Source organism: Saccostrea cucullata, unplaced genomic scaffold (genome assembly GCF_032062105.1).
Source record: "Saccostrea cucullata isolate Sc308-1 unplaced genomic scaffold, CSIRO_AGI_Scuc_v1 ctg15103, whole genome shotgun sequence".
Lineage (NCBI taxonomy): Eukaryota > Metazoa > Mollusca > Bivalvia > Ostreida > Ostreidae > Saccostrea > Saccostrea cuccullata.
Window position 1 is genome coordinate 23,817 of NW_026932634.1, and position 20,002 is coordinate 43,818.

At 34.9% G+C, this 20,002-nt stretch overlaps 1 long non-coding RNA gene across 4 annotated transcripts; it reads right to left on the reverse strand.

Annotated features, from left to right (window-relative positions):
- Positions 1-8,511: 8,511 nt before the first annotated feature.
- Positions 8,512-13,025, reverse strand: LOC134235705 (uncharacterized). Of its 4 annotated transcripts, none has more exons than XR_009985460.1 (7): positions 12,679-13,025; positions 11,176-11,825; positions 10,757-10,880; positions 9,394-9,548; positions 9,192-9,304; positions 8,955-9,080; positions 8,512-8,715 (listed from the first exon to the last, which is right to left on the reverse strand). It is a non-coding gene; the product is annotated as an uncharacterized LOC134235705 (long non-coding RNA). The 4 variants fall into 4 exon arrangements; XR_009985459.1 differs by having other exon boundaries at positions 8,518-8,715; positions 11,176-11,273; XR_009985461.1 differs by lacking the exon at positions 11,176-11,825 and having other exon boundaries at positions 8,518-8,715.
- Positions 13,026-20,002: the final 6,977 nt, after the last annotated feature.

Consider the following 20,002-nt stretch of genomic DNA (forward strand, 5'->3'; position numbering starts at 1 on the left):
CATGATCAGTCTCTTGTTTACGAAAATCGCTGATATAGCATGCAGTGACCTAGAGTCGAATTTGAAAACGGGGAGGGGGGTGGGGTGGGGACTTGCTTGAAAAGTATTTGACAAGCAAAAAACAAAACAAAACAAAAAGATGACAATTGTTTGTTTCGGGAGGGGAGGGGGGTAATTCCCAACATCTTTCAGTACTATGTTTTTATACAACTTACTACATTATATTGATTACATTAACAAAACAACGTTAACAACGCGAGGGTGTCAATTATTATTTCTATAGTAAAAAGGTTATGACTGGAAAAAGTTCGGGGGGGGGGGGGGGGGGGGGGTATTTGATATCTAGATATCGAACCATGAAAGAGAAATAAAGTGTAAAAAAAATATCAAGATTACCTTTCAGGCAAACCTTTCCGGCAAGCTTGAATAAACACCTTTTATGTAACACTGGTTGTTAAAATTTAATAAATAGAGTCGCTTTCTATAAACTAGTATTTAAATTTGGATAGATAAATTTCGAAAACTTTCCCGTGGTAGATTTAATGAAGCATCTTTTCATTCAATGAAGTTAATGTTTGTTTGTGTGAGGGGGGTGGGGTGAGTTTCAATTTTTTTCCCGCTCATCGGAAAGATCGAGAAGTTGCAAAAGGTCCGTTCCCCTGTTTGTGTCCAAAATATATACAAGTTTTAATAAATTGATTTCTTTTAATGTGGCTGTGGTCCCCTACCCATACCCAAACTGTCCCTGCCCCTTTCAAGATTCCTGGATTGGCTACTGCTTGCATAATCTGAATGACAAAACTAGTTATATGTATTTTTGTCTATACAAACATTGGCGTCGGAAGCAAATTGGTAGGGGGGGTTAAGTGGAAGAGAAAAAAATTCCAAAGTACAAAAAAAAAAACTTAACAAGCCAAAAAAGGAAAATATGTCCTTTGCCCAAAAACGAAAATCCTATTTCGTGGGGAAGGGGGGAGGGGAGGGTGGAGGTGTCGAACTTCATTCAAATTGTTTCCAGACACTACCACTTAACCTTCCTTGGCTTTCTGCGACGTTCCTGTTGAAAGTGGGGAGGGGGGACTAAGCCTACATGTACGCTCCAATATCCATTGCCTATACTATTGCTACCTTTGCAAAAAAAAATATATATATATGCATGAACATACTAGTACTTTTTTTCCTTCTCCCTATTTCAAGCAGGCACGTAGCATCGTTTTTGAAAGTGGGGGGGGGGGGGAACCAGAGAAATTTTTTTTTTTACTTACCTGAAAAAAATTGACAAGCAAAAAACAAAACAAAAACAAAAAAAAAAAACAAAAAAAAAAAAACACGAAAATATTAAAAGTTGGCCAAACTCAAAATCAAATCCTATTTCGTGTGTGTATGTGGGGGGGGGGGGGGGGGGGGGGGGGGGGGGTAGTGACCAACTTTTTCAAAGCCAAATTACTTTCACTTCCAATTTTGTTCATACAATTCCTTGATATCACTATACTATGGTAAAAGGTGGAGGGGCCAACCATCCTTTCAATGAACATTATCTATAGTAAAGGTAATATTTGGGAAAAAAGTGGGGGGGGGGCAGCGGAGCCCCCCCCCCCCCCCTGTTGCTACGTCCCTGTCAAGGAATATCTCTTTTAGACATGAACTTTCTTTTAAAAAAGAATTTGTTTGAAACGTTCAGATGAATACTCAGGACTTTGAGTCTAGTTAGTATGTACATGTATTTTATAGATAGTTCGCTTGTACACCAGCTCTGAGCGGAGGGTGTGTATTATTCATGAATATTTATAATAGTTTACAATAAATTTTATTAGGTATGACTTTTGCATCAAGAATATTGCTGTTATATCTGATTTATATATCGAATCTATGTTATTTGTCTGACATAAATTTTCCGTTTTCCGTTCCGTTCCGTTTTCCGTTCCGTTTTCCGTTCCGCGTTTTAGCAACACCCTTATATTCATGACATGTATGCAAACTACTGCTAATGTTTTACATTTTTAAAAAAATATGTTAATAGCCTATATACAAATACTTTAATGTGGTCCATCTCTTTGAATGATTTTCATTCCTAATTCTAGGAGGATAGGTTGATGAATGAAATGTCAGGCAATCTTATCATTGATGCACTTTTATTTCATTTAATGCAGTCATATTGTGAACATTTCCAGTTAGAATCATTAGGAGAGTGGGGATGACCTCCAGGGGGTTCAAAACCTTTATACCATTAAATTTACATAACATAATAACACAAAAAGCGCAAAATTATGTATTGTCAAATGGAAAAAGTTTCCTACTATTTAGGAGTCACATGATCATTTGCCATTACTGTTTACAGGGACTGGAAGTGTATCTTTAGATCCCCGCCCCCCCCCCCCCCCCGAATTTGCAGGACTATAATATAAAAAAGACTTTGGATGCCCTCCATCCTAGAAAACAGACACCACCATAACTTCTCCTTTTATTTGCTTCTCAGAAAATTCTGGTCTGGAAGTCCCCCCTCCCTCTCAGAAAAAAATTCTGTATTTTGTAACTGAATGTAACGTCGATAACGGGCGATAACTCTTTAGAATGTGAAATTCGTCTTATTGCAGCATCGGATGACCTTTGATCCTTTAAACTTTAACCTAACCAGTTGCATTTCAGACTATTTTACCCAAATCTATACCAAAACGTGTACTTACCGACTGCCATAGCTCCAACTTCATCAAATATAATCCAATTAAACACAAAATAATTCCAACTGACATACATGCAATGATGTGTACACAACACTAGGCCTACATGTAGTACTGCACGTGCAGTGCTATCTAAAAATGATAATGGTAAAACTAGTACTTAAGTTAGGTACGTGACGCAAGTCCAATGTGATGCAGGTCTTCAGATACATTTACAGTATAAGAACAAATTTAAAATTATTATTTACAAAAGATGTTTTATATTAACTTTGCCATCTAGGCCTATTTCCAAAAACAGGAAAATAGGGTGTGTTTGCGCGTGTGTGTGTTGATGGGAGAAGGGTGGGGGTTGACTAAATTGATTGGATATAAATGGTATATGGCAGCTTTCAAGGTGTTTCTGCCTAATTAAGTATAATAAAAGTTTGTACATTTTGGAAAAAATCATCAAAAACGCTTTAAACTAATTTGAATAATATTTGTTGTTGATCTATATGAGAAAATAGATTTAAAAAGTTCCAATTATGGGCCAAAAATTTACCCCCCCCCCCCCCTTGTTTCAAACCTAATTTACATCATTAATTGAATTCTGTTGTTTAATTTCAGACTGGTAATGAATTATGAATATGAAATACATGTACATGTACCTATAAGATCGAGGCCCATGGTGACGGGTCACATGTTCACTTGAGAATATTATGCTCAATTTGATGAATACATGGAGGCCCTATTATGTAAATTATTAAATTATATTGACTTTTTCTTTGGTAAAGCCTAATTTTAGAGGAGTGTGCATTTAGAGGCAAACACCTTAGTGCGGGTATTACTGTCTCATGACAGCATCTAGTTGATCATGTTGATGGAACTAAACTTTATAAATGAATATACATTTATAGAAAAATGAAGTTGTTAAAGGGTGTACAATACAATTTCCATATCACTTCGAGAGTGCAGATGATGGTATTTGAATGCATGTACATATGGAAAGCTTTGTCTGGCATTTTACATATTTTCTATTCCATACAAAAGCGTGTTTTTGTGATTATATTCTTGTTTTTTTTCATAAAATAAAATGAAATTAAGAGCCGAATTATGTATACATGAGAACTGGTACTTAGTACCCATTCTGAGCGCACGATTGGCATGGTTGTTCTGGGGGCAAGGTAACATAACTAGGCCAGATGGTTTGGTAGGGGACCAGGGGCAGGATGCCAATGCATGTGATGGTTAATTATTTTTTTAAAACAGATTCTGATTGCACACATAAGTACTCTGAAGTTGACATCAAGAAGATGCTTGAGTTTCTTATTGACAATATAGATGTTGTTTTTGGAGACCAGGTATTCCAACAATCTTTTGGAATTCCCATCGGTACAAATTGCGCTCCGTTATTAGCAGACATATTTTTATATTCATATGAAGTAGAATTTATGCAAAATCTTATGGACGAAAAGAAGAAAACACTTGCTATGGCCTTCAAATCGACATTTAGATATATCGACGACGTATTGTCAATTAACAATGGTAATGTCCATTCCTACGTCGATACGATATACCCTGATGAGCTTGAGATAAAAGAAACCACAGAGTTTGACTTCTGTTTCATACTTGGTGGTTTAACAGGGGTCCAGGGGCAGGATGCTTATGTATGTGGTGGTTCTCAGACAGGTCAGACCAACCTTTTGGGTTGTTGACTCCATGTAGGCGGCCATCGGAATTTAGTACCCGAAGCATCAGAGGGGTTGAGAACAATCGCATCATCTCGGACCTTTCCATCAGAGGTCGGAAAAACAATCTCAAATGAATTAACATCACCGGATGTTAAAAATTTATACATTTTATTTTTATTCAAGTACATGTATAGGATTAACCTAGTTAGAAGTCCCTTCTATGGTGTAATTTAGGTAATATCCATTACATTGAATAACTTTAAAGTCCATATTCCACAAATAAAAGATCTCCATGCTTTAATTTCAAAGATCGTGAAAAGAGAGTTGTCATGGCATCTACCATATACATTCAATTTCTAGGTCGTTTTTCCGCTAGTCGGAGAGGCCCGAGAAGTTGCGATTGGGGTTGAGAATAGTACTGTATTAGGGGAAGTAAATATGTCCCATAATTCAATTTTTAGCTCACCTGAGCCGAAAGTTCAAAAGAACGAGGGCGCTTTTGATGACATTCGGCAGGAATCTGGGCGTACTTGAAAAGTGAAAATTTTATCGAATATTACATGAAATTTTAACATTTTTTTTTATTTATCGGGTTCCTGTGCAACAGGAAAGGAAAATGTTTTCTCGAAATGGAGTTTTGATTTGCTAAAAAATAACTTGAAAATTGGACAGATCAGACATTTGGTACAAAATGGTACATTTTTAAATACCTTTTTCTAAATTTTTTCTATCTCTGGGTCTTCTCTCCATGATTTTGAAACGTCATTTGGATGTATTTTAATTCAAAGAAACGAATATACGTTTTTAAAAAATGGAGAGTAGACCCAGAGACCACGAAAAATGAACTTTTTCCCAAAAAATCCAAATGTGTGAATGTGGAACTTCTTTGTTCTTTTTAAATCATTTGCACATAAGAAGCGGCGATAGCTCAGTAAGTAGGGCTACTTATTCTGTGCGCTCGAGAGGTGAAGTTTTCGGTTCGAGCCTGGCATGGGGCGTTAATTTTTTTTCCATGCAAACAACCATTTATTTTATCATTTTCGTTTTATGCACTGATGTATTAAAATTTTGAATTTGATAAATTTTAGTTCAGATGGTTCTCGAGCGAAATCAATTCCAATCTTCTATTATATAATGTACATGGACACGCATTATGCATCTATGCATTAAATATTTTAGGTGTTTAGTTTATTATACTATTACTATTTATTACTATTTATTTACTATATTATAGTACCCCCTTGGAAAAACGGACATAAATGTTACAATTTCACAAGGTCTTTCAAACTAAATGAAAAAAAATCCCTATGGACATGTTTGTAAAATCTGACCAGCTATGTTCACCCAACCAAGTCATGGACTTTTAAACCATAAATGATATCAAAGTTGATAAGATCTCGGGATGACCTGACGTGTTTTACAATGCTCCTCCTTATCAGTAATTACCATTGCTTCTGAATATGATTAATAATGGAGTCAATCAATTTGAACGAAAATACAAGTTTATTTAAATCTATTCTGGATACCCTTGGACTTTCATTTTCACAAGGAAATTCAAATTCGTTACCTGATGATGAAGATCCATTACTTGATGTTCATGTGCCAGATTCCTTACAAGTACGATTCAACAAACAGAGTGTAACACTGAACTATGAGGAAGATAAATTCGACGACATTGTGACCATTCTTAACAATGATCTACTGTTTGCCAAAACTGAATTTAATCAAAGTACTGAAAGTACTGAAAGCCGGGCTTAAGAACAGCACACAGGTGAAAAGAACAGGTTTCAGTTAAAGTATGAATGATATAAGGAATTACCGTATAAGTAGAATTTTTAGCGAGGATTTAATTTTGGCATTATTAGCGAGGGTCCTGAGATCGCTAAAATTAAATATCGCTAAAATTTAATTGCATTTTATTTGCAATAGCTTCTTTAGTAAGCATTTTAAAATCGCTAAAATTACATCTCGCTAAAAATTAATTACCATTTTTTAAGGAGAAATCGCTAAATTTGCGTCTCGCTAAAATTTCCACTTATACGGTATTAGATGCAGCGAATGAAAAAGCATTGTTAAATTTTATATAAGAACAATAGGTTTAACTTTGATGAAGTATAAGGGTGATTTTATAATGACTAGAAAGTCTGCTATTGCAAGCAATAGCATATGTTTCCCGAACTGGAGAATTTTCATTTTGTCATCAGTAATACTATGCCCATTAGCTAAGCTTGGACAACCATCAACTCGTATCAGTCCTTTCGGTACTTTGATTTTAAAATCGGAGCTAAGCGCATGTGCATGCATATGCAAGTTATAAATCCCATCCTGTTTGGTTCAAAACTAGAGTAGTTATAGCCATTTAAAGTTTTAGCCAATCAGATTGCAGTGCACATGCATGCACATGTTTTCATGATTATTGTTATATATCATATTGTAGTAATGCATGACTTGTCGTAATGCATGACTTATTTAAAATTTCAATGTATTTCATCAAAAAAGAAAGAGATATTAAAATTTTTGTTTCAGCCAATCAGAGCAAAGTGCACGTGCATGCACATCATTTCGTGCTAATCTGACAATGTCATATTATCTACACTATTAATATATCCTTATATAATATCCTTATGAAATGAGCATTTCATCAAAAAAGTGTAAAAGTTAAAGCAATATTCAGTATACAAGTCATTTAATGTTGCACGCATCCGCACATAAATGCGTATGCACACAAAATGACCTTTGTTCCATACATCTACACAACATGCCTATTAGGCTTAAAAAGGTTTTAGCTCAATTGGATGGACATTTTTCTAGAACTCAAACTTGGACAACCATCAAACCTATCTGTACTTTCAGTCCTTTGATTTAAAAATCGAAGTTCAAGAATTTTGACTTTTCCCCCCTTTCCATGGAAACTAATAAAAGCTTAGAATTTTTAAATCCAATGAGCACAATTAAAGAACCTAATCATTACATCCACAAAATTTCATGACGAATGTGCAAGGGTCTATGCCTACAAGTTTTGGGGATTTTAGTTCATGTAGAATAGTACTTGATGCAACAGAAATCACCCAGGATGTTCCAGGGAATGATATGAGATTGCAGGCCAGCACATACAGCGGATACAAAAATTCTCACACTGTTAAAAGTGTTACAGGTGTTGCACCTAATGGTGCTTTGGTATTTATTACTAAATTGCACCCTGGCAGCACATCTGATGTTGCAATTGTAGAACATTGTAAAGTCTTAGAACAGTTATCTCCAGGTGATATGATCTTAGCAGACAAAGGGTTCACTATTCACAAGTTGTTGCCCCCAAGGAGTACATCTAAATATTCCTCCCTTTCCAGTGAGGTCCAACTATGTCGAAGAATTGCTAAGTCACGCATACATGTTGAAAGAGCAAATGAGCGTATTAAGAATTATAAAATTTCAAGGCATGTTCCGCAGCAATTTAGATATATTTCTACAAAAGTCTTTCAATTATGCTGTGTTTTAGTCAATTTTCAGGATCCCCTTATGCAGGAAATTGCTCAGAATTTTGCAAGTGTAGATAACTAAGATATTAAAATTAAAATGTTTTCACCATGTTTAATGTTATATCTTATAGCTGTTGTAAATACGGGAGAAATTTACAGAAATAAAAGTCTGTCAAAACAGATATGTTGATCTCCCAATTGATGTCTTTGTTAATTCTCACAATCGCACAGTCTTTTGGTGTCCAGACTATAAAATCACACAAGGATTTCCGAATTATATGAAGCTGTCCTTGCACTTGATCATAGTATTGGTGGTTCTCTCATAGCTTGAAGGACTTTACTCCATTAAAATCCTGAACCTCTATATGAAAAAAATATATATGTTGAAGAGTTTTAAAGAATAAGAATTTTCATTGGTGCCTCAATCATTAATATAAGACAAAACTATTTAACTAATAAATATTTACATGTATAAGTATTTTGTTCCTTACTGTACAATAAAGTGAGAAGGCAAATCATCTGCCTTGAGGACTAACATTACAACAGAAGGAAAAAACTTTTTTAACAATTGCTAAATTGTACTTAAATTTATCCAAACTAATATATTGGAATTATTTAAAGTAATATCTCAGTACATGAAACGTATTCAAACAAATACATACACACTATTATTACCCAGGCAGAAATCGTGTACTTTTTCAAAAACTTCTGGAATTGTCAAATTCTTTGCTGAAAAGGGGCATTTCACCTCCAGTATTTCTGGCTTAACGTTTGACATCTCTAATATGTCAGCGAGTCCTGGATTCTGATTGCTGAATCCGAATGCAGCAGGACGACGAATGAGTCCATCGGGGCTTGACCCAAGAACCCCATTACAGTGTAGCCAGATACCTAATATGAACAGAATTATAAAGTTTCAAAATAGCATTAATATGCAACACTCTGATTTTCTTATGCATTGATGACTTGTAAGTTATAAATAGAATATACAAACAGTATATTCATTATCTTCAACTTCCGTTTAATAACTGAATTTTAAATAAATTAGCTCAAGAAAAATTTTTATTTATCATCAATTTTTATTTGCTTTAAAGAAATTGAAATTTTGCTTAGGAAAGAAATGTACCAACCTGTTGGCTCTACAACTGCATCCCCAAAAGTTCTATACTTTTCAATGGCACGTCCCCCAAATAATGGCATCCTTCTTTGACAGATCATAAGCTGAGCATAATCTTTTGTATAAGGAGACAGGATATCTGTTATATAAGGAGCAAACTTTCAATATTTTTGATTTTATAATTAACTGCTTTTACAAGTATCATTTATAATTACATATACATATAAAGGCATGTAAACTACCAGTATACCTATTTCTCTTGATCGCTGCCAAAACACAACCAAAGTTTGAAGCTGTTAATCTATTCTTCCTAACAGATGACCACATGCAATTTTCCTTTTGACCAGTGGTAAGACAGGCAATCTAAAACATGACAAAAATCTTAAAACTTAAACAACATTCATAATGAAACGGAATACATTCTATTCATTATGCAACTCATTTGTCTTTACCTGTTGGATTTCTTGCTCATTTATCATTAATTTTTGCTTCATCCAAGCGATTGGATTCTCTGCAGAAATAAATTCCTGGCTAGAGATGAGGTCTTCAACTAGAAGCACTGCAAGTGTGGGCACAGGCAGCTCGGGGGATAGTATCCAATGCATTGCTGTTGATTTAATTAAACAAAAAAATTAAACCCTCAGTGAAAAAGACAACAAATACTCAATAAACCTGTATTGCAGTTACATCACCAAATCTTAATACTGGTATATATGTTAAATATTTTTCAAACTTATTTTATTTACTACTTCAAATAAATTTTGGATTTCAATATGTATACATGTGAAAAGAATGTACAAATAACTTCCTTTAAGTATGTATGAGAAATAGGGTGAATAATATTTAAACATTTTACTAAAGGTTGCAGTTGAGTTGAAGTTTTATATTACGTCACGATCTTCTAGTTTGACAGATGCGTTCAAGGTAAATAGTATACGCCTCCTAACCGCAAGCTTTACGACTGGAACTTTCTTCTAATCCCTGATTGTTTGCTTGTACAACAAACTATTTCTGTGTCAAGGTTGATAATATGAGTTTATCAATCACATGAATTGTTTACGCTGAATGCATCTGTCAAAAAAGATTGTGACTTGATGCAAAACTTCACACTGAATTGAAATTGATAGTATAAATGTATAATTAAAAGTTTAAAACAAAGTCAACACAAAAACAAAAGAGACAAGAACAAAACTAATCATGTAAAAGACAAAAAAAGCAAAAAGAATGGAAAGACTGCACATCTTATCAGAATTTCAGTCCAATGTCAAATAAGCCATTAAATATCTGAAGTCCAAAGTCCGGGTGTAATGAGTTAGTTAGGTGTTTTGTGAATTTATATATATATATATATATATATATATACATGTGTGTATATGCATTCTATCCTATCACAGTATAAATTTTCAAAAAGTAACAATAGAATAAACTCGTAAACAATGTGACACTAAAATAAAACACCAGATATATTAACCTGAAAATCTCCCTACAGTTGTCAATTTCTGATATAGGAACTCCCTGTCCCTATCATTGACTGGCCTATTTGTTGCCCTAGTAATTTTTGACAAAAGTTGAAAAATGGAGCATAATACAACACTGAATGGTTTTACATATACCATGCTAGCTGCAGATCTGTAGCTTGCTGGTCTGAAAAAATTAGGATGGACGACCAGAGAGATACAGTTCCATCCATTGAAAAAAGTGTATATTGCCCATAAAAAATATGCTATTTCTCTATTTTTTATATTTTCACTTTTGGGGTACTGTCATTTTTTAATATTTTGCACCATTCATGAAACAGTCATAATAAATGCATACCTGTAATTTATAAACCTGTCATGTGCAGGAAAAAGTTCTTCCATCGTCTTAGTTTGACGAGGTGGCGCACTCTGGATGCTTAATCCAACTCTGGCGTACATCAGTTTTGCTGACATTTTTGTACCTGTATCAACATGTTCCATAAATTTACTAAGTTATATTATAGTCTTGGGGCCTAAAGTTAGATTTTATAGTTACAAGTATGCTTATATATGCCAAGGTAGTGGACTTGGAGGTTCCAGGGCACGAATAGTACCCTGCTACCTACAGTCACATGGTGAACTGCACACTTGTATATACCGGGTATATATATTGGTGTGCATGTTTTGATATAATTTCTATTTAACATTATATTTGGTAAAGCATACCTAAAACAGACCAAGTGAATTTACATATTACATAAATTGCATATAAATTACCCATAGAGAAGAATGCTGGCTTTATGGTGACATTTGTCCATCCCATGTACACATTCACAGGTACTCTGTTCAACTGTGTAGTTAGAACCAAGAGTAATCTAATAAAATAAAAAAAAAATAACCACCTAGAATTTTACTTATATTATCTGATACTATCAATTTTAAAAGTAAAAAGCATGTTTACATGGAAACTTGAAAATTGTGGAGAGAGAAAAAAAAAGAATTGTAAATTAATTTATTATTATGTATTAAGACATTGCATAGACACTTTCAGTCAAGGAAATTCGGAAAGAGGTTTGTTCTGGATTTATTGCATAGGCAGGATAAAACATATAACGTGCGAGTACACCCATTATTGCCGAGTACCCATTATTGCCGATTTTCGATTTTACGTTTAAAAATCTGTCAAACGGTATTTATTTGTAAATTTTTTGCAAAATACATAAATTACACAATTTTTCCAAACCCCAAATCGTCTCGGAGAAAGAAAAAGTTGTTTAGAATTAATAAACTCACCATTGATATATCAAGTCTTTGAAAACGTACAAAAAAGCAGTCGTGCGACAGGACATGCCATAGAATTTTCGGCTAGCTTTCCATTTTCCTGACAGAATCAGTCATGTTTTGGTGCAAATCAAATGAATATTCTCCTGCATGCAATGATACTAAACAAAATTATCCATGGTAATTTTTCTACTTGCATTATTTAACGAAAATTACGACGAGTATGAAGCGTCTGCTGTACGACGCCATTTTTGTTTTATACGGGAGCGGATCAAAATCCACCATATGCACCTGTTCTTAATAAATCTGCAATAGGTTATTTTTATCGATTTATTTTTGTTCATATCGCTTCAAAATTATATGGACAACTTTTTAAAATAGCATAACAAGGTGAAAGTGTCTTATTTGATTTTTTTTAAATTAAAATATATATAAATGGGAAAATAAATGGGAAAATGAGGAAAAAATTCACAAGTTCTGGATGACATGAGAGTACAAAGACATATCCTGGATTCATCCTTGGAGAAACAATATACTCAATAACTTGCTCTACATTTTTTTTTTTCTTCAAGAGATAAAAAAAAATAAATATTATGAAAAACGGAGTTCTATTGAAGATGGGGGTGCAAGCTACTTTTCTTCAAAAACCCCTTTTACAACTCCAAGTCATTTTATGGCTATAAAAATTGGAAACTAAAACCCATGCAGGGGCTGGAGGGTCTAAATTCATACTTTATAATTGAACAAAATAGAGAAAAGTTACTTCCATTTACAGTTACAACATTTCTTTACATACTCCTATATATTTTTAATTCTTCACATAAACTGTAAAGCTTTGATTTAGCAGCCATAGGCAGAGGTCTGTATGACATTCATTCAACTCCTTAAAATTTCTTCAGATATGTAGTCAACCATTTATTTGGTCACTGGCAAGGCAAAGACTTAAAAAAAAAAACTTTTCTTTCTTCCAAAAATCTCAAAGAAATGGGATGAACTTACAGTAACCTGTAGCTCCGGTCTCGCATGGAGGCTTGCACAATTCCCCTTATAAACTGCGCATCTTTGTCATACACAAACTTTAAAACGTGGTCAGATTGTACGGCAGTCTCCGATTTCCGCATAAGTTTCGTTGTACCAGCTGTATAATTTGGCCATGGAGAACGCCATACCGCAATCGCGTATACCTAATACCTTGTGTAATATGGCGTCTTCTTTGTTTATCTCCAGAAACGAAATCTGGCGATGTCTAGGGGGGCACTGTGTAGGCCTAACACCTGCATCATTAGGGACTCCTCGGCTGATTAGGTTTGCCGAATGAGTGGAAAATTTAGCCTGGTACCCTGTCTCACCATAGCCTAGGTCACGCAAGTCGTTTGACCCCCACTCAAACGCCTTGGAGCATACTGTAGATAAAATCATAGACCTAAAACGAAGGGACCGCCGACTCCATGACGTCACAATAGATATCACTATACGATCTCCCTCCGATTGCAGCGCCCTCACCGGGATGCATAGAAAACATCCGGCATTACAAAGATTACGTTATTTACATCTACATTGTCGAGCTATTCTAGCATGGAATGAATTAAACTTTTGCCGAATGTACCAAATTCTTTTTACTAATACACTAAAGAGTTCTTTGAGCAGCTTTTGAGGTATTTATCTTGTTTTTAATGTGTACAAAAAGCTATACAGTTTGAGTATTTAAGATGACAGATGATGACCATGATCACAGAGAAGCTGTCAAAATGCATGTGAGGTTGCTCAAGATGCTGCTCGATGAAAAAAAAGTTCATATTTAAGAAACAGATAGGCCTATTGATACGTGAATTTTTTAAAGAGCAAACATTTTATGCTTAATAGCAGTGTTTGACAACGCTGACATCGCAACAGGCCCCTATGCATGACTATGGTACAGTAACACAAGTAATGAGTACCTTTGACAAGTTTATAGCCACCCCATTTTTTTTTATTATAATGTATGCAAGAAGTTCGATCCTACCCACCCACCCCCGACAGGATTTTCGAGTTTGTACGAAATTGTACGAAAAGGAGACATTTTTTCTTTTTTTTTTTTAGCTTGTCAAACTGTTTTAGGGTTTGAAAGTTACCATAGGGCTAAAAGGGGTAAAGTTGCATTGGCGTCGGAAGCAAATTGAAAGTGGGGGGGGGGGCTAAGTGTAAAAAAAAAAATTGTACCTCCAAAAAAACCTGACAAGCAAAAAAAAAAAGGGAAATGTCTATTTCCCAAACACGAAAATCCTATTTCGTGGGCGGGGGGGGGAGGGGGGGGTTAGGTTGGTTCGAACTCCAGTACCAAAACTTTTCTTCCAAACTCCACCACTTTCCCCATTTTAACCTATACTGAGACGTATCTGTGGAAGGTGAGGGGGCTAAACTTACGAAGATATGTTCAATGTCTATACTTAGTATATATTTGGAAAAAAAGTGGGGGTGGGTGGGGCTAAGCCCCCCCTTCCCCCCGCTTCCAACGCCTATGAGTTGTTCCCATTTAAATATGATTCTTTTAATATAAAAAATAACATTTTCCCTAAAGTCCTACCTAACAAGGTATAGGGTGTATAATTTCATAAAAAGAAAAAAAGGATAAGATTTACAAGTGTCTGTGTGCTTTGAGCTACAGTAAGTTATTAAAACTTCTATTTAAGCAGTCGATTCAAGATCAAACACTTTGATCAGAGCTTGCACATATAAAATAATTACTTACTAGTGTTTGTTCTTCAAAGCTGCTGATAAGATTGAACATGATGCTCAGCGATTATGATTTTGCTTTTTGCAGTTGTGATTGATACATTGAAAATAAATATTTTAAAAAGACATTAAATATGCCATACATGTACATCTAAAACAGTGCTCACCAATATAAGCTCACTATAGAAAAGGAAAAGTCTAAAATTAAATATAACAATGAATTTAATAATATTTCATTACGGTCACATTAATTTGATTAAATTACATGTATTTAATATTTATTTAATTTATTATTTATTTAATATTTATACCGGTATTGATGCAGTTTGATGCAGTTTGTCTTTAAGTTATGATATACAAAAGTTAATTATAATCACATTCTGGATAAATACAGTAAAGTTGAAAAAATTGGAGTTCTAAACATGATAATTAAATCATTGAAATCCAGTCATGTGCAACTATGGGACACACCACTTGGCACTTTTGTTGATTTAATCCTGTGCAGGTTTGTGACAAGTCTTTGTTCTTTCACATTTAACTCATTATACCAGGTGGTACACGGCATGACCATGTTCTAAATATTTTCCAAAGAGTTTGGTGTGCTAGGCAGACCACTATTCTCATTTGAGAAGCGGACAGGCTATCAACACAACCTGTGGGGAAAAATGAAAAAAATAATCTCTTAGAAAATCTTTTCAACACTGACAATGTTGTAATCCTGAATTAACATGATTACATAAATTACATAAATCCAACTTTTTAAAAATACATAATTATGTAGATCATTCACGGGAACATCTAATCTCAATTTATTAAGTTGTTGATCTAAAAACTGTAAGCGGCACAGGTGCTTGAGGACAGGACCCCCCCCCCTCCCCCAATATAGACCCCCGGGCCTGTTAGACTTTTTCACATAAATTATATATGGATGACACATTTGTGATATAATCTATCCTATCAATTCAGAAAATTTGATTAAACTAACCTTCTATAAAAATTTTACCCCACTCTCGTTGATTTTTATATAGAGTTTTGGGTAGATTCTAAAGAACATTTGCTTCAGGTAATTTTTCTAATATTTGGTATAGACCTTATCACAAATAAGTCAATGAAGGATTATTTATGAGAAAAAAGCCCAGGGGTCTATATCGAAAAAGGGGGAGGGGGTCCCGTCCTCAAGCACTTATGGTAAACAGCACTTCACAATGTATTTATTATTTATATTAATTCAGCGAAGATCTGAAATTGGTCGTTGTTCAAATATTGGTAGATAAATTGTCCTTATTTTGTAAAATAATTAAAAAGATAAACATGTACTACCGTAAAATATAATCGACAGCATTCAAGACATGTCACGTCGTAGTCAGCTGATGTCTGCAGTTAAAACGTTTACATCGACTCCATAGCGTAAAGTTATAACTTCCGAAGTAGTACATCGAGATCATTTCGTCGAAGAAAGCTTAGATAAGTGATTGATTTTCCTAATTTGTTGTTATTTCCTCAAAGAATGCAGAAATCAGTGATGGGACAACATTGATTTCATTACAGGAAGTCTGTTTCTATACATCCCGGTGAGGGCGCTGCGAGCGCAAGAAGATAGTGATTGTGACGTCATAAGTCGGCAGTCCCTTCGTTTTAGGTCTATGATAAAATTTACACCACGGGGCGGCGCTGTTAAAGAACGTTAACTCTAAATATTTATGGCGACTCTGCGGAAAGTAAACATTACATTTAAAAAGTAAATGAGCATATACTGTCAAACATTCTATAATTTCGGTTTTTTTTAAGTCAGTAGTGATTAGAAAGTGTGTACTCTAACATTATTTTTTAGACTGCTGACTATTTCATCTGCAAACTCCTACACCGGCATACGCACTGTGTGTACCGGATGACTAATGACCTATATAAATTACTATGGCACACTGTAAATTATCTTCAACTTCAAGCATCAATTTCGGTAAAATAACGTATAACAGTGACTTCCCATAACCCGTAGGTAGCACTGCAAATATGTCCAACCTATTTGCTAATTTCTCCAGATATACTTTCTGTGATGTTTTTTAAAGGAAAGTCGATTGTAAGATCAGCCAAAACTCTGGCGATCGTGATGTCAAACGTTTATTTTTGTTCAACCAATCACAGGCTTTATCAAATTCTGGATAAGCCTCGTTCTGAAGTAAAAATATTTATAGTGGAATGCTCCTAGACGTTTGGTGTGAGACCATGCATCGATGCAACAAACGTGTAGGTGACCTAGACTATGTCTCACCATTGCCGAGGCAGTGACGCAGAGTAAACGAAGCAAAACAGGGACAGGGAACCAGGCTATGCGTAGGAATTTGTTAAAAGTTCTCTACTAAGAACAAATGTATTTTTGATAACTGCATAATAATAATTACAGTACAGTTTATATTCACATTTAATTAATCAGATTATGAGTATAAATTGTTTCAACAGCGATTACAAGTAGATACACTATATTTCAGAACGTCAGTTTAATTTGGCGACTATTGGGTCAACATCCTGCCTTGAACAGGAAGTTGAACAGGATCCCCATAAGCCGGCTATTGCTCTTTGAGCAATAAGCCCGGCTAAAAATGGAAACATCTACAAACCATGTAATGGTAATGTTACAGCTACGCTTTATAAATCTACCCAAACAATCCACATTCAAGGGAGTGAAAGACTCAGTTGGCTTACAGAATTCCTAAATCAAATTAATCATCTACCAATAACTGAAGTCAGTAAAATCGAAGGAATAGGAATGCCAGAGCCACAAAATATGTCTACACCTAAACATTGCAAATCGCAAGAAACGGAAGCTCGGCCATGTCTCAACTGCAATAGTTTTGATGTAATTCAAAAACTAACAAAGACTGTGTCTGATCTCTCCGAAGAAGTTGCTAGACTTAAGCTGGAGCTGCAATCTCTACAGGTTAAAAATACACATTCTGTGGACGCAACTACCCAAACAAGGGAGCCAGTTACAATTTAAAAACTAAGGCTATTGAGACAAGGGACCTAAAGGATTCCAAATTACAAGGTGTAACCAGACACACACAGTGTACGTTCTAGAGTGGAGACAACAGATTCGTCAACATCCCCAGAAACTGATCAGAAAAGCCAAAAAAATCACAATAAACCCAGCAAGAACCAGCAACTGGAGTCAGACGTTCTATCTGGAAAGTCAGTACTGATAATCGGTGATTCTATCCTCCATCGAATAAGAACCCGGCCGTGGATTATTGAGGCATGTTGCTGTCCGAACAAACAGAGGGACTCGGCTGTCAGACATCAGGAGAATTCTCCAGAAAACCGACCTATCGTCCTTTCGGTCAATAATCGTACTTGCCAGGGGAAATATGCTGCCAACGACAGGGAATTGGAGACCAGTGAATGTCATCTCACTGAAATTGTGCTTGAAATCCAAAGGAGGTCCCCAAATACCTAAATATTCATATCGGAAATACCACCACGACGAGATGCTGATGTTACCCACATGAATGAAATGAAAAGATTTGTATGTGAGGAATATAATGTCAACATGATCTATCTACAAGATAAGTTCAAGTCATCAGGTATGTTCTGGAAGGATGGGATTCACTTATCCGACAAGGGAACATCTACACTATTGAATTCCTATAATGCGCACATTCCGGTCATCAAAGCCCGCCATCAGAATGGTACACAAAATGGAAATGTGAATGTGAGTTATTATTGCGGTGAAAATGGTCATTCCTCACGGAATTGTAGGCATGGATGTAAAATTGTTTGCTGGATCTGCAACTCTTCAGGACATAAGGCAAAACACTGTTCCTATTAGGAATTCGGCAAAGAGGAAATTGCCGAAAAACCATTTCTCTTGAAATCAAACCCCTTTAGTGTTTTAGATAATCTTTGTGGTGAATGTGATGAAATACCATGTAAATGCTCATATATCTGTAATTCACACAATACTAATATATTACATAGATCAAGTCAAGATTCTAAATCCTATACACGTTATAATAATGAAAATGATGTAAATTGTTCTATAAAAAATGCATCTCCTAGGAAAATGTAAAATGTACATCCCAAACTACCAGTTCATCAAAGGAAAATTCTAACTTACTAAATCCTGAAATCAATGAGAAATCACAGAAGAAAAATTCAAGTTCATTTAATTTTGGACTGATCAAAAAAGGTCTTAGATTTGGAAATCTAAATATATGTCACATCTTGCCTAAAATTGACCAGCTTAAGCTTCTTTTATCAGGCTATCATTCTATTGATGTATTTGGTGTCTGTGCAACTATTTTGAATGAACAGACAGACAATTGTGAATTAGATATTGATGGATTTAATTTTGAGAGAAGAGATAGATTAGGGAAATCAGGAGGAGGTATAATTGTATATATTTCAAATAATTTGCATTACAAACGTCGCAATGATTTTGAAATAGGTGACATAGAAACAATTTGGCTTGAAATTAACATCCCAAATTCAAAACCATTTTTTTATTGTACCGCATATAGGCCCCCATCTGCCACCACCTGCTGGGTAGAAAGTCTAACACAGGAGATAAATTGTGCATCCCGCTTTGACGATGCTGAAATTATTTTAACAGGTGATTTTAATATTGATCTGATGTAAGACCCCCCAAGATACTGGACCTATGCTTTTGAAGAATATGACTTTTCACAGATAATTAATGTACCCATGAGAATAACAAATGTCTCCTCAACCCTAATTGATCATGTTTATACTAACCTACCCGAGAACATATGTGAATCTGTAGTACCGCCAATTGCAATCTCTGACCACTATCCTATTTGTTTTACAAGAAAATTACATGATTATGTTAAGAAGTATAAGCACACGGAGATAACATATAGAGACTTCAAATGTTTAATGAAATAAACTTTCTCTCAGACCTGGAAAAAGTAAACTTTCAATCCTTGGATTCATTCTCTGATCCTAACGATGCATTAAATAAATTTTATTCTCTTTTTAATGCTGTACTAGACAAACATGCAAAAATAAAATCTAAAAGAGTGAAGTATGATGCAAGACCAAAATGGTTAACCCAAGAAATTCTTGAAGTACAGCACAAGCGCAATAACTTTCATAAAAATAAGGACTTTGAAAACTACAGATTATGGCGAAATAAAGTAACATCACTGATTGAAAATGCAAAAATTAATTATTATAAATCAACTGTAGAGCAAAACAAAAATCCACGCCAGATGTGGGATGCATTAAACAAATTAGCTTCTACTCCCAAAAATTATAGTCCGACGGCACTTGAACAAAATAATAATGTAACAGAGGATACACAAGAAATTGCAGAGATATTTAATTCTCATTTCTCAAATGTCTCTGCTAAACTCCTTGAAGGAGTAAATAAAGAAGAGTGTGATTTCGATGGCCTTTCAAATTTTGTACAGTCTAAATTGGGATCAGAAATGTTTTGTATCCCGCTTATTAGCCCAGACGAAGTGCTTTCCTTACTAAACAAACTAGATGTTAATAAATCATCAGGTGTTGATACCATCGGTCCACGTTTATTAAAACTTACTGCACAAATAATACATAAACCTGTAACCCATATAATAAATATTAGTATTACTTC